Below are 16,071 nucleotides of genomic sequence, written 5' to 3'. Positions count from 1 at the left end.
TATTTCAATTAAATACAATTGAGCTCAATTACCAGACTCTTGAAAAAATAATACGAGATCATGAAAGGATAAAACGATTCGGAACTCTTTTCAAAGCACACGCCACAATTGCCGTGTTTATTAAAACTTATTGTTGCTCTCACGGCCGGAGCCAGTTTCAGCATCCTTTTCAATGCGAGGATATCGTCCCTTTTCCGGCACGCAGCACCGATGCTAGCCGTGGACTTAATTGTTACAAATTGCCCCATTGGTTCGCGAAATGATTTACCGGCTCCCTTCGCATAAATTACAACAAAGACTTTCGTTAAGAGAATGATTTACGATCTCATAACATCATGCCGCGGTTTATATTCCGTTGTCCTTTTCTCGCGCGCCTTTTCTCCCCATCTGCCTTTCTGCTTTTCCAGGAATTATTATTCAATTTTATGCTCTTCGAACGCGACATCATATATTTGTTTCATCCAGATAATGATTCGTTCGAGTATTCGCATTATTTTCGAAACGCGCGTTGGAAGTTACTGTGCGTTATGAAGATTGATCACCGCATTGTAGTTCTTTTTGAGCGAGCATCACCCACGGGAGCCACGCTTTTACCTTATTTCCCAATGCTGCAATTTACTGGAAATGAAAGCGATACTGAAATACACAGTACGTGCTGTGAGCACTGTTTCGCGAAAATGGTCCTCGAAGTTTGCGTTAGTTTTTACTACTGGGGCGTTATACGAGGACACGGATGAAATTGTCGGCAGTAGCTACTGGCACCGGAAATAAGCCCGTGAGCCACTGACGAAAAAGCTGTTCCCCAGTAATTGGAGTTAGGCTTCGCTCTTCGAAGGGCATTGCGCAAATCAAGACTTTTATAATATAAAAACATAATCAGCTTACAAAGACACGTGCGGAACAACGCGACGGCTCTAGCTTTTACGATGTCCTCTAGACATCCGTTTGGTCGTGTTCGTTCGTTCCTCAAGAGCCGATTTGAGGAGAACCGTTTACACCCGTTCGCACTCAGAATTCACTGCGTGATAAATCCGCGACACGATTGGGGCAGTCTGATGGCCGGTTGATAAAGCGTAAAAACCGTTCTGCGGGAAAGTCGTGGCGTGCCGGCCGCTAAATGAGCTCGAGATTACGAGACGGCCCGAACAACGTCGGGCGGTACGACATAAAGGGTGAACGAAACTGTCGAGAGAATGGGGTGGATTTGAGAAAGAGGTTAATCTCGAAGATGTTTGGCATGATTCCCGGGATGGAAGTTTATTACGTCGTAACGTACGGCCACGGTATGCGGAACCCAACCTCAGGAGTTACGCTCAGCCCGAGCACAGGATTTCGGAAGCCCTTCCTTGTAGCTTTTTATGTTCCTGTCGGATGTATTGCCGGGTACGCACACCACCGTAAGGTAATCTTTCGATCACGAGGATACACGGAATGAAAATTTTTCCCGCCGGCGGGAGGAAAATCCCAGCTTTAGACGCGTCTTGCTTAGCGCGCATACTTCTAACCCGAGGCACTACGTCTTAGAACGAATCTTCGACGGATCGACTTTTAAAGTATACGACGTTGCTGGAAAAAAGAGTTCGTCAAACCTTGAGAAACTGTTTGCGTAAACTGTATCGTAGGCAATCTAAAATTTTCGATTTTCCTTACAAAACAAATCTCTTTAGTCTTTATTGATTTTTGAACTTCATGATTAAGCAAAATCAAAGGTGGTGAAAATATAGGAGAAACTTGAGTCGTCATTTCGTTCATTGTTTTATTTTCCAAGAAATACCGGTGACAAGAAACAATCTTGACTTTACAGGATTAATGTACTTTGCGTGGCTTTTTCATGGATCGGAAACTCTTTGTTCAATCTTAATGCACCTCGGCATTTCCGCCGGGAATTTAAGTTGCAGAATATGAGTCTCCAAGTATGAGTCATTCGTATGCTGAGTCACATGTGATCAGCTTGCCAGAAATTTTGGATATACGAATTATATAATGAAAGAAATAATAACCAATAAAGAAAAGCAATAAAGAAAAGCAGCTTACGCGAGATTTTATCGTATATAGCTGAATTTTATTTCGAATTATATATCACGTTTAATATAACTTATTTTTTTTTACAAGATAAATTTGGGACGCTTCCATTATCAATTAAAAACGGTGAAGTGACGTATTATCGTTTCCTGTCACAGTAAAAATTATTACAGATATATGCTTTGTCGTAAATCTGTATTTATAACATCCATAATACATACATTGACGCAAAAGTAAATCTAGTATGTATGTCACATAGACAGGAACGTTCGTATCAATTTTAAATGGTTACATATATAAAATAATATATGTACATTGCGAAACTAATTCCGCGATTCGTACTTCGCATCCATCTTACTCACTATGAATCAACTTGGACTAGATTTAGTAATAGCCGTAGGGTACGCAATAAAACGTCGTCCGAATAGCGATGTATTATTAGTCCTGTTTCGGCAGGAAACGAGTTTCCGTGGATTATCGCGCAGCGCACATGATATAATCAACGTAATAAATTAGATCCAGCCAAATCCGCGGACATTTCTAATATCGTCTACGCTACGTTCCCGCTAAAAGTGAGGATTCTCATCAGCTGCTCTGATTGGAATACGTAATCAGAGCTCGACGAGTATAGCGAGCACGCTAATTCCGGCTTCGTGTTACATTCACTGTGCGGTGTCGGCAAATAGCGTAGCGGGTCGACTATATACCGAACATTCAACTTCTCGTCGTAGTCCTTCGTTGTTCCCTCGTGGGTTTCGTTGTGTCGTAGACAAAACCGTGCACATCAACTTCGAATGTGTCAAAACGTGATACAATATTGCATGTTGCGCGTCCGACAGTTTACAACGGCCGGCTAAATTTAACAATAAGCGTAAGCGTGTCATTGCCTTACGATATATCGAGCTTTAGATGCTTTCGGACGATAAAGACGTAATTACCTACAAAAATGCCAAATTGTGTGTACGTGTACACACGCGTGTCTACGTGTGTGTGTGTGTATGTGTGTGTGTGTATGTGTGTGTGTACGTGCGGCAGCACGGCACCCCGTTATACATGTCGCCCATACATTCTCGCTCCATTCTTTTCGCGTGCTATGCTATTATCTGCCGTGGACGATGCGCGTGAAGGGAGACAGCGGAAGGGTGGAATGAGTCAGCAGTTTGCACACCTTGCGCCGCACGCGCGTTGCTACGTCGCAAGCACGTTCCGCGCTATTGTATGTTAACTCTGTCCGGCACAATGCTTAGAAAAGCAGTAAAAAGTACGGCCTTTCGGACGAAATTTAGTGCGCGTACGCTGACATTTTCCCTCCCCCGTGTCCCCTCCGCGCTTAAAATGAAAATGTGTAAACTTTCCATCTTTTTTTTTTTATCTTTTTCTTTTTTTATTTTTACCGCGTCGCGAAATTCGCGTTTACGTCCCACTTTCCCACCATGGGCGGCTAGAAAATTCACGTAAAGATATCCCTGGTGTCCCAGAGTGTGCGGGCAGCCCTGGAACAGACACATATACATTTAGATATGAAAGTAGCTCGCGCGCGATGCGTTTGCCAAATTTTCAACGAGCGCCGAATATTGTCTAATTTAATTACCCGCCGCTCTATGCTCTCCCAAATGACTGGTGTCGGGATCGATAATGTTTCGAATGAACATCGCTTCGTCCAGCCGGACGATGGCGATGCGGTTGCTCTAGATTACGCCTGCTTGGGCGCGGATGAACATTCTGTCCTAGCAGGCTGTCAGATTTAGCACACAATCGGGCATTATCGGGCACGCTCAGGCAGTAATTAATGGTTCGCCGTATTCAAACAGTAATCAGTAATCAATGGTCACTCATAGTCAGGTTCATAGGACGCGGTGATATCCCTCAAGATCTACATTGTCTCATTATGCGCAGATATCATCGGGAATATCAAAGTATCCAGATAAGAGCCATACAAGCTCATATGTCCGACGTCAATCTTGCGATAATTCTCGTCGTATAGATTTCAATATAGACGTGCATTCTTATTATATCATGAATAATATATGGAAAATCTATATCCTTATATTAGTCGAAATAATTAATCGAAATTGCAATCCGAGAAATCCATTAAATGTTAGTTACATATAAATGAACATATGAATTAATTTTAATAATTTTTCTTTTAGAAATAGAACGTAAAAATAAATTATTTAAACTAATACTAAAATTAATTAGCGTTAACAAAATTAGCGAAATGAATCTGTCATGCTGATGTGAAATTGATATCGACACCACGACGTATAATTACATTTTCACGCAAATTCAATAATCCTTAAATATTTGATATGAAGTTATTAATATATGTGGTAAATACAATTATCGCACACAAGCTATTCTTTGTAAATTAAAAAAAAAAATCATCAAATAAATACGCGTAATCTGAAGATGATATTACTTCTATGATATTATATATTTATCTCGGAAAAGACATTAGAAAATAGTCGGGGAAAAACTTAGAAAAGGATGGCGCGGTAGAAAAGTGGGGAGTAGGGCACCCCCTCGATTAAAGTTACACTCTGATCTTTAACCTCAACCCTCGCCCCTACCGGTGATGCCCGAAGTGCGGAATCTCTTCCGGCAATACCAACCGACCTGCCTTCGAGATGGGCTCTCTCCCGCGCACCTTCGACTCCTCCTCCTCCTCATCCTCCTCCTCGCGTGCTCGCGTCGCGTGGAGTACCGCCGCTGTCGGTGGGAACAGCGCAGAAGCTATTACTCGACGAAAACTTACTTTTCTCGGCGAAATTACTTTCACGAAGTATCTTATTTCGTCGCGTCGGCGAAGGAGAGGAAGAGCCTCCGCTGACGGCTTTCCAGCCATGAGGAAGGGAAACGCGAAGGAGATTCTGGTATCGCCCGCGAAGACGTCGCCGGTCGAGATGCGATATTCCGCACGCGTTCCGTGCTTGTTTGTTTCGGCGAACCCGCCGTGATGGATCGCGAAATGCGCTTGTTGCGAAATGCGCGCCCCCACCCACCCCCGCAGATCGAAACAGATGTATGTGATTCTTTCGGAAATTTAGACAACGGATGGATCGATGTATTGGGGGAGGAAGTGCTGAAAAATGCGCGATATTCTTAACACGCGCGCGCGTATATCTGAGTGAAATTGCTGGTAACCGGCGGATGAGATGAAACACGGATACGAGAAAGAAAGGCTGTATTGACGTAAGCTAACGCTAATTTGCAACTGTGGATGATACGACGTGAAGTTTACGGTATATAACTATGAAAGCCATGTAAATGCATGGTTTACCGTTTGCGTCGGTTCGCATTGTGTTTCGATGTATTCAAATTGTTACACACCCTGACGTTAGTTATTTTGCTTGACGGCAAGAATACAAGAGCTTCATACAGTAGGCTGTCAGTATCAAGTTATTATGTAATGGATTCTCTTAGTTGCATTGTTGTTAATGATAACAATATGATTAATATCGAGAGACATTACACGAGGATCTATCGCAAAATTAATGTAAAATGGCTTTATGTTAATTGTGCTTTTTTTCGGTATTGAGAACTAATATGTTATACTTTTCCTTTGAAAAAAATTTGTTTTAATTAAGATGAAATCAGAGAGAATCATGGTAGCAAATGTATAATCTGGAATTCGTATTATTAATAAAAAAACGTGTCTTGGATAAATTAGTAAATGTAGGCTTTTACATTTTATTTTTAGCGCTCATATCCCGCGTCGTTAAGAATTCCGTGTGAAATGGACGCGTATTCTTTTTGTTAAATAATTGTATGGTATTTTATTATTGAAGCGCATGTATCGATTACGGTCGTAACTAGTTCAGTTCAATTGTCAAAAAGCGACTGCGCGCGTGTGGACATTGCGAAATATAATCAGGCCCGCAATCAGAATCCGAAACTGGGTTAGAGAGGGGCTGTAATCAGAATACATTGAATTACACCGTTATCGTGCTCCGCATAATGTTGCATAATGTAACGTACACGATCAATTATGCGACGATATTTGTGCTTAATTATGCACGTAAGCCGGGAATTCTCACGCTGATATCGACAATCACTTTTCGACTCGCATACGCGCATAGATTATGGATATGCCGTTGCCGATTACGAATGCACAGATGGCCGGGTGCGCCGATCTGTTAATGATAATTAACAAAAGCTTTAATGCATTCGCGGAGTAATGCGACTATAAGATATTGCTTGTCAATTTCGTTTCGCATTCGCATCACGCGGCCACGGTAATGCGATATTAAACATTATCACACGATGGCAGAAAAGAAATTAGAACTTAGGCTACATGCGGAATGTATTATCGATGAAATATTCGCCAAGTTTTTCGTGATTTATGAAACAAAGAATATCTCGTTAAGAATTCGCAATACGTAATCCTCGTCATTTGCATCGTTCGTTTGCCAAGACGTCTCTAGCTTCCGCAGGTCGCTTCCAGCCTGAAGTGAAACCGCGATTTTAATTATTGCGCTTAATATTACAGCGTTTAGCATAGAATTATACTTGCAAACGAAATATCCTCCGCGTTGACTCAAAAATTATCAAGCGTAATTCAGCCTGACAAGTTTCTTCGATATCGCGGGAATTGAAATTAATTCGCGACTTTCTTTTCGCGATTCCGTCGAATTTCACGGTGGACAATGAGCCAAGTTGCTTTCCATTTGAGGCCAAAGATCAAAGGTTTTGATCGAGAAAATAAATCAAATAATCGGATGATGAGAGGCAACGACATACAGAAAAAAAGTTAAGACAGGTATAGCAAGGGGATGGGGGTTTGTGTAGACGTGAAGAAAAAAAAGAAGTGCAGAAGGATATCCACTTAGCAGGAGAGCAAGAGGGATACGCGTGCCTTGGGATCAGGATGAGATAGGAAAGGATATCTTAAAGTCGTGGCACACACGACTTTCTCCTCCTGTTTCTTTCTGTCATGTCTGATCTACGTTGTTTAAACTTACATTCTTTTCGCTGCTGCTGCTATTGCTGCTGCTGCTGCTGCATGATATCTTTAATTCGTAATACTTACCCTCTACGCGAGTCAACACTGATACACGTTATTTTGCATTTTTCGTTTTCTTCTTCTTCGTTATCCTTTGACCACTTATTGTACTCTCATTTCCATCCCATTCATTTTTTGCTGCTTTTACATTTTGCATTGCTGCATCCTTTGCAATCTCTTTTTAACGTTAAGATTTCGATCTTTTCAAGATATCGCGAAGGCAAATGTTCTATGTTACATTTTTCGACGTGCAAAGCAGAAAAAAATAAAGAGGAGGAAGAGAGAGAGAGAGAGAGAGAGAGAGAGAGAGAGAGAGGGGGGGGGGTGGAAATGTGCGAATCAACCGACAGAGGAAATAAAGCATTTCGGACGGTAGGGGCATAATTTTCGTTCCTTCCGCGACCGTATTTCGTGGAGACAATGCGCCCTGGGTATCGCAATCCCGGATGCAACCGACCCAGAAAACACGGCTGGGATTACTGTACCGCGATAGCTTGCTTTCTACTCGTCTGTCTGTCTCTACGTCTCTAGATCCGCACTTCCGCCTACTTGCGATTACTTGGAAGTCCCAGAGGGTGTAAAAGGAAGAGCAGGTACTGTACAGCGACGCTCGCGAAATTTAAGTTAAGACGGAATACCGAGATGAAATGTTATAAATCATATAATATGAAAGTTATGTAATATATAGATATTGTATAGGTTTATATATTCTTACTTATTCTACCTAGTGACGAAGTCCTGGCAAAGTGCAAGACTGATTTATGGATATTTATTAATACTTTCTTCGGTTTCAGGCTTTTCCATTTAGAAAACCGTGTTATCGAAGAAATTGAAAAAAAATTTTTTTGATCTTTGTTTTAATAAGAAAATTATTGTTTTTACGAAAATTTTCATTAATTTATTTCATTTCTTACGTTATACAGAAATTGAAATGTTCTCGCACGTTTCAGAAATTTGATACTGTTCCAGAAACGTACAAAATTATTAGAGTGACAGATGTATTCCATCATTCTCAGTCATCAGGCTTAGTGTTACAACTTGAATAAATTCATGAAATGTCATTAATGTCAGTATTGTGACATGTCTATTATCCTTTAAGACAAAAGACCTTGTCAATGTAATTGATTACGTGTAACATGAGATTCGATCTGATGCAAAAACAGATCACACAATTTCGTTAGGACGATTTCGTTTAGTTATCAAGTATCGTTTTATAGATATTGATTTTTAGGAGGATGTTGGGATTACATTTATACGCGGATAAATCTTCAATATGGTCACTGTAGATAAAATTGGAGAAGGATATTCAGATAAATTCTGAAAGTTTTCCAAAACGACACTGCCATAGTCATAATACCATGTGTCCAATAGTTTCTTCTATACATTTAAATGCCAATATCTTCCTACGAATGTATATACGCTTCTTCTTATATACACTTATCCATCGCCACAATGCGTACAAGTAAATGTATCGGAAACGCGTTCACTATTTTTTCTTACTTATCAAAGTATTTGTATACGCGAAGGTATAGACGCGTCGAGTCGCTTCCCGGCAGTACGTGGACGAACTTCGGTACTCCGAGGTATGCCATTATCAAACACATCCACTATGAAGTTAGACAACTTCGATGGGAACCGAAGAAGCGCACGAAGAAGGCGGCTAAAGTTAGCCGATGAATCTGCCGGGAATAGTCTTCCAACGTTTCATCAAGTTTGCAAGGCGGGCCGCGATCCGACCCGTTCATCCTCATTTTTTACTCGAATCAGATGTACTTTTACACACGCGCATATACCGAAACTTTTTGCCGCCGCGAAATTCCTGAGCGAGATATTATACGCTACGGGAAAACACCGGCACGACAGTTGGATATGCGCGCAGGCCTGTGTTTTATTGCCACCACCGGCGAATAAATATGCGGACATTTCCGCCACGGCCTCCTACTCGACCATAAAAATGATAAAGAAGGGTATCGACTGCCCGACCACCTTAAAATGCTGGAATACATATGGAAACGCACTATCACGTCGACGTCGTCCGCCTTTCGCCTGAAATCAATGCGCACCCCCCCGTCACCTTTTTCTCGCGATAGTCGCGATCGCTTCCGAAGATCTTGCCGCACTCGCACTCGTACTGCAAACTCACTTCCTCTTCGTGTTCTACGGATAAAACTTCTTACCGCTGGTCATTCTTAGTTCTCAAGTACTTCGTCACACTAAAGTTTTCTAAAGCTGTGAATGCCCGTACTTTGGTCTTTCCTCCGAATCATTGATGGTTATTTAAAAAGTAATTGCGTTAATGAAATTAACTATTTATTTTTAATAAAATTAATTAAAAATTCTTAAATGAAATAATAATAAAAATTCTAATTTTTTTAGTAGACGATAATTAGTTAGCTAATCATATCATCATTTAATTATATTTAATGTAATTATTTGTCTGCAGGTACATCGAAGCATATCGAAGATGCAGTGAAAGATTCAGCTCTCTTCGTGGAAGTTGTCACATGTCCGGTAAGTGATTCACAATTTTGAGTTTTATCACATAAAAATATAATAGTATACAAAGCAAAGTAGGTTAAGTAGACGATTATTTTATCGCTTAATGATATATCGTCAATTGTATACAAATTCAGAGAACGTTTGAAGATATTCAATTTCCGATACTATCGCTCATTCGCAATTGAAAATTTTATGAGCTGAATCAAAGATCCGAAGTTTATATAAAAATCCATGAAAAGTTTCTTACTCCCTGCGGCGACGATTTCCAGGAAATATTCGTTTCAAGCTACTTCGGCCGGTAAGTGCACCGACGTCCCTCATGAATTTCATAAAGTTTCATCCGTCCTGTACATCGGGAGTTTCACGAGGCCCGCGAAAATTGGTGCCACTCGACGCTCGCGTAAAGCTTCGTCAAAATCGAAATCTAAGCTACGGCGTCCATATACCCGTGGTACAGTCCGTGGCACTATGAATCTCGGTCGGCTTTCGCGTTCAAAAATGGAATTACTACTCGACCGCTCGAGCCAATCCAATCAATTCATATGAGAGGCTTATAACATGAATTTCATAAAAAGAATAACGGAAGATACTTTTTAAGCACGTGAGTATAACAGGCCAAAGCCCGAGTCACTATTTTCAATATCTGCACGTCTTATTTTCGACTTTATATCGGAGAATGAAAATTGCTCCTTTAACACGGATTATAAATTATGCGAGAGAAAATTGATAATTGAAAGAGATTGAATTGGTAATGTAAGTATATCAGGAAGGAAATGCAAGTAGAATTAATTTATTTTTAGTATATCACATCATATGCAGACTTTCAGCTTCTCTAAATTTTTAATAAGTGCGATTCTGGATATAAATACGTTATTCAATTCTTTAATTTTGTATTTATTAAATATATAAATCCTTTATATCTTCTTGTACTCATGATTCATTTGTCCCTGTGTATATAGTTCGATAATATTGGAACGACCGATTTGTCTTACCTGTTAATTCAAGCGCTTTCTTCATTGTGCGATGAAGCTTATTCCCTCGCGATGAATGTCACGCGTTATTGCGCACCGTCTACGGTGTTTCGTGTAAAATTCATTCCCCTTTATAACGATAATGACCCTCCGTACTACGTCCGCTCACTGAATCATTCATGACGGCGTGGGGTCAGGCTTGTGGAGCCTTCGTCAGCTGCCGTGCGATTACCGTGCATTAGTCCGGGTAAAGTCTCGCATTCTCCAAGAGGACAAAAGTGCCTTTCAGAAAATGAGAAAATACTAAAAATCCCTAAAATTACTTTACCACCACCTCTACCGCCATTACTATCACTAACTTTAACGGGAAACGCAAATGTCGCTCTCGCGCCACGCTTTTTTACCTAGATTTCTCACGTCGTTACCGCATCTCAAGTTTTATCGATCTTATTGCCGGCATCCCGCCGGTTCCGAATGTTTTTCCAATATCCGTGACTGGATTTTGCGACATGACAAATGCAGCACAGATAAATCGTGCTCATTATTTACTTCTCGATTTCAAATACTTTGTGCGCGGCAAGAAATAAGATATATCGCGCGGTTTCGATTATTCACGCGACTTTTGAAATAACTACGCCAGTAAGATGTAATCATATTCTCTCTTCGATCTGAACATTGTCCTATCTGAATCCTTTTCTATAAGCGCGTAATTCTCTAGAAATAGAAAACAAGTAAATCCTTGTTATTTATTTCAACGTAAGATAACAATTTTACGGGTGGCGATGATGAAAAAGAAAGAGAGATGAAAGAATGATGCCCACGTCGTCGAATTCGAATTGTTCTATTGAATTGGTGAGGCCAATTAATGATCTCTTCCTCATTTTCTCAGCGCCATCCACTTTTCTTTCCTCACGTTTTCGTCCTTTTTAATAAGTTCTTTCTGAGATTTCTGGTCGGATAAGTCCTGGGAAAGCGTGCAAAACGGAGGCAAGGATAAGTCCATTGCGAATGCGTAAGCGAATTACGGAAGTTCTTTGCTGGAGCGAAAAGAGTCGACCAGAGCGACGGAACTGGAGAGAAATCCTTTCAGCATTTTCCCGTTTCGTGGATGTTCCATGGACATTGCCAAGCTAAAACACGGTTTCTGGGACTAATGGAAACGCATTAATTTATCGCGATATCGTGAATAGAAACTCGTTCGCACGCTCCGCGTTCCTTTAATAAATTGTATTAACCTCATTACACAAATGGACAGATGCCTTCTTGAAATAAAGATTCAGGATACACATTCCTGAAAAGTACAATAATGGATACCAATATTATGCGTCCGTTTTAAAATCTTTCAAATAACTGTGAATAACGTGAACTTTCAATATCACGAGAAAATGTATGTAATCCTTTTGCAGTCGCAAAATATTGGCATCCGCCACGGATACAATTCTCATATCGTCATCGATCATATTTTGCATACACGTTACACACAGCGCACACTCCTTCTTCCTTTTATAAATTGCAATCAATCTCTAAGTAAATAGATTCGGGCGACAGAACCGTGATTAAAATTGATTTCACGGATAGCATACTTTATGAGAGAATTTCTTTCGTCGTTATCCACCGGACGAGAATGATCACGCGGATTCAAATAGAAATATATTGAGCGACCTGCCGATGTCGGTCCAATCAAGCCGCGGACCAGCGGATTATATGTCTACGAGGGAATTCACGTCGGGAATCTCCGCGCGCGAACCGTTCGCCTCGATATATCGGTTGACCTGTTATTATCAGAAATAATAAGCTCACAGCTGACCGGCGGTTCCTCGTGGGAATCACCCTATTGGACACCCGATGACGATCCTCCCTTGCGACCGCAAATACGGACAGCACGAGAGCACTTGACCGACTTTTCCAATTGGTCCCGCTAAACTTATCCGATCGGACAGCAGCCGAGCCTGTGCTCCCCCCTGCCCCTCTCTCCTCTCTCTCTCTTTCTTTCTATCTGTCACACACGCACACACACACACACACACACATACGTACACACACATATATACATGCTCGCTCACTCACTTTCCTCCACTCAGGCCAATAATATCTCGCGGAACGTGGTGACCATAGGATCGCCTCGAGGATGCAACGATCTGTGGGAAACGCGGGTTGAGGGAATGCGATCGATACGATAAAAAAGTGAGAACGTGGAAGCTTTCGCTAATACGAAGTGCTTGATTCTCTGCGGACGAAACTTTAATTACATCCGGCGAATGCTGTAGAAATGAGACCGCGGTATATACGTGTACGTTACATAGAAGTTGCAGTTTAAGTACGCGCGAAAGTTATGAAGATACTTAACACAATTTCGGAACCATAGTTACATAATTTTGCGATGATGTATTCATCGCTTTGCCTCTGTTTATTGACGCGTATACCAATATAACAACGTTATCGTATTCTAAAAGGGGCTTCTGTTCTATTGATTTCTTGTATCGTTGGTGCCTGACGCATGTATAGCGTCGATTGCACGAATTTTCATCGTGCGTATATAAAGAGAGCCTTTCTCTATACACTCCATTCACGGTAATGAAATACGATTGAATTATCGAGAAGTTTAACGATCTAAAGTTCGTCTGATGACGGAGAGACATTCCATTCCGACGGATCGAAGAGTTGAAGTAAAATTCTCGCATTTCTCATTCGCGATATCACTTTAAAGTCAAAGTGAGAAGGAGATGGGCGGTAGCGTAGCGTAAGATTTTAGCGGCGACAGCGTTAAGCTAAGCCGTAATCGTCTTATTTCCGTGTTAAATCTCTTCTTCTCTTATCCTTATGCTTCGGGAGTGGAAGGTGCCACGAATACCAAGCGGATGATATGACTGGCACCATTGTTCTCAGCTTACACCCTCCGCTACACAGTTATAAGCCGCCGCCCTGGCGGCGAGAAACATGCGAATTAAAAGCTGTTTCCTCAAGATGAGTCGTCGTGTTATGAGATGAGCTTTGACCAGCCAGACAGGATACCGGCATAATATCGCTGTCATACTAGATGCTGTAATCCTTTACTAATGCTGTAATTCATTTTTTGCTTCTTTCACCATATAGACGAAATTTTAAAATGTAATTACATTTAAATCTTAATTAACGTATGCTAATGTTTATGGAAATGGCCGTATTTCCCATAAGATTTTTCACATTCCCTAAAAATTGTGAATTGTTAAGACAATTTGCCGAGTTAATCAATTTTGTGAAACGCTTAATTTCACAGACGCGCAGATGTATATCTATCTTCATTGAACTTAGATCTGCTTTCGGACTAGAGCGTTGTCTTACTGTAGATCCGATCCGCTTTTGATTTTAAGTGACGAAGGTACTGTATCAAGTAACAAGTACGCGCTATAAACTAGAATTTCGCGTAAGACACGATGGATCTTATTGCACTTAAGACAGCTTGGTATTTGCATTGCTCTATTGTTATAATTAAGAAAATTTTGTTGTTGTGATATAAAAGAAGAATATAAATACAATGCATCATTTAATATTAAATTATGCCCAAGATAACATTATGCATTTTGCAAAGTTCTTTAAATGCGATAATTAATATATAATGTAATTTCATGTTTACATTGATTTTATGAGATTTTATAATATTATTTTAACGAATGGAACTAGATTATTGATTATTGATGTTTATTTTATTAAATGCAGTTTAATTTCATATGAATATTGAAATATATGCAGAGGATGTTTATAAATGCATTATTATGACTTTATTGCATTATTTTTATAGAAACTTATAAATACTAAATATATTGGCATATATTTTTATTTAACTTTATTATCCGAGGATTTGTTAACAGAATTTACCGAGAAAGTATTATAACATGTATACAATGTATACGTAAAAGTAAGATTAATTTTATAAATGACATAGTTTCTTAATATTGATGTAGCGGTAAAGAAACTTAAGAAAGCAGGTGCGTCTTTTGTATTGAAGATAAGCGCTATAATATAATATACATATACAAGATTGTAAAGTTTATTCCCGATACAAGGAAAGTTTGAGAAACTAATAATCTTTTTCCTTCATTTATTATAGAAAAAGTATATCAGAAATAATTAAAGAAATCCATATTTAATATATAATTAGAACAGTGTTTTTATTGGAAAAAATATTACATGTTATTATAAATTATTACGGAATCGAATATCACAAAAGATTTAGTATCGATATGGTTCCATGTTTATCTGTATATATACGTCACTATTTTATTTTCTCTTATAGAAATCATGTTTGACAAATGTAATTTTGAAAGCGATCTTACGTTACAAGAAAAAAAAAAAATCTTTATTCGAGGCAGCAAAGAGACGGAGAAAATCACTGTGAAACGGTACCAGGTGCACCTCAGAAATCAGAAAACAATTGCGTCCTATGCCTCTTGAAGAAATCGAAGCGGTTACGGGATTTCGCGCGAATCGGGATGCAGCTACGCCGGAGTTCTCTCGCGATTTCGATCTCGCCGATGTTAGGAGTAGTCGGCGCCGCCGTCGAGATCGAAATCGCCGATCTCCGAAGGTAATCCGGAACGATTCTAGTAGCATTGTACGTATACGCCCGTATAGGTCGTTCACCGCGATCGTGCTGATTCCTTCTCGGCGATTTCCCTCCGGGGTATAATCCTGGCCCGCCGTCCTCGGACGCCATCTCGATCGACCTCTCGACCGTGGACGTCCGCCGGCCGATTATTAGGTCGTCTCGGAGGTTTGAGAGCAACGAGCGCGGATCGACGCGGTGGTTGCCTCGACATTCGTGTTTCCTCTATCCGCTTTATACTACGCGCCGACGTAAAGTTTCGCGCGCGCTCAACCTCGCCCAGCAACGCAAACTGCTGTTGGTAGAATGCCGAGGAGGAGCTTTCGCGATATCGGCGAGCGAGATATCAGCTCCGTGGTTTTCGCCGCAATCTCTTTGTGATGCTAAAGTGCATAGCATAGCTTTATGCGTGTTTAACCTGCATTGATGCACGATTGATAAGAGGAAAGCATTTCCTCGCGTTTTCCGAATATTCGCAACAGCGATTCCGCGGTATGTAAGTTCACTTAATCAGAACTTCTAAGTAATTAACTCTTTTCTCTTTTTTCTTTTATTTAACCATATAAAAATCGCAGATATAAAGTTTTTCATACATATTGCTGTTTAGATATTTTTATTAAACGTCTGCAAAGTTTGACAAAAGTTGGCCCGATTATATACCGCGAGCCATTACGCGTGATAACTTGCCAGATACGTTTAAGCTTTAAATCCACAAAATATGTTGCACGATAGCGCGACTCGCTAATAGTGTGGCTTGAAGATTACATAGCTTTTGGCAATGTGAGCTTTCACCACGAAACAATCGCTTCGTGGATAGGAAAATCGCCCGGATCCAGCCGCCACTATCTCGCCACTGTCGCTGGTTGGCTCGCCGGTAAGATAAATTTTGCAAATTGCCGCGGGCACATCCCTTATTTCGCCGCATTATATCAATGCACCGACGACGTGAGCCGACGATGAGTTCTGCTGGCTCGGGAAAGTCCTAAAATTTTTCC

The 16,071-nt window shown here is 40.5% G+C and overlaps 1 protein-coding gene across 2 annotated transcripts in view; it reads left to right on the top strand.

Annotated features, from left to right (window-relative positions):
• Ddr (discoidin domain-containing receptor 2) overlaps positions 1-16,071 on the top strand; it is a 168,630-nt gene that overhangs the window by 35,863 nt on the left and 116,696 nt on the right. For both annotated transcript variants that reach the window (XR_016138987.1, XM_011643757.2), the window contains exon 2: positions 9,468-9,535. The gene's annotated coding sequence lies outside the window, so the exon portion shown is untranslated. The remainder of the gene's footprint in view (positions 1-9,467; positions 9,536-16,071) is intronic.

The sequence above is a fragment of the Pogonomyrmex barbatus genome, unplaced genomic scaffold, assembly GCF_055798465.1.
Source record: "Pogonomyrmex barbatus isolate J1 unplaced genomic scaffold, ASM5579846v1 scaffold2, whole genome shotgun sequence".
NCBI lineage: Eukaryota > Metazoa > Arthropoda > Insecta > Hymenoptera > Formicidae > Pogonomyrmex > Pogonomyrmex barbatus.
Note: the sequence above shows the minus strand (reverse complement) of the source record. Positions and strands in the feature narration are given on the sequence as shown.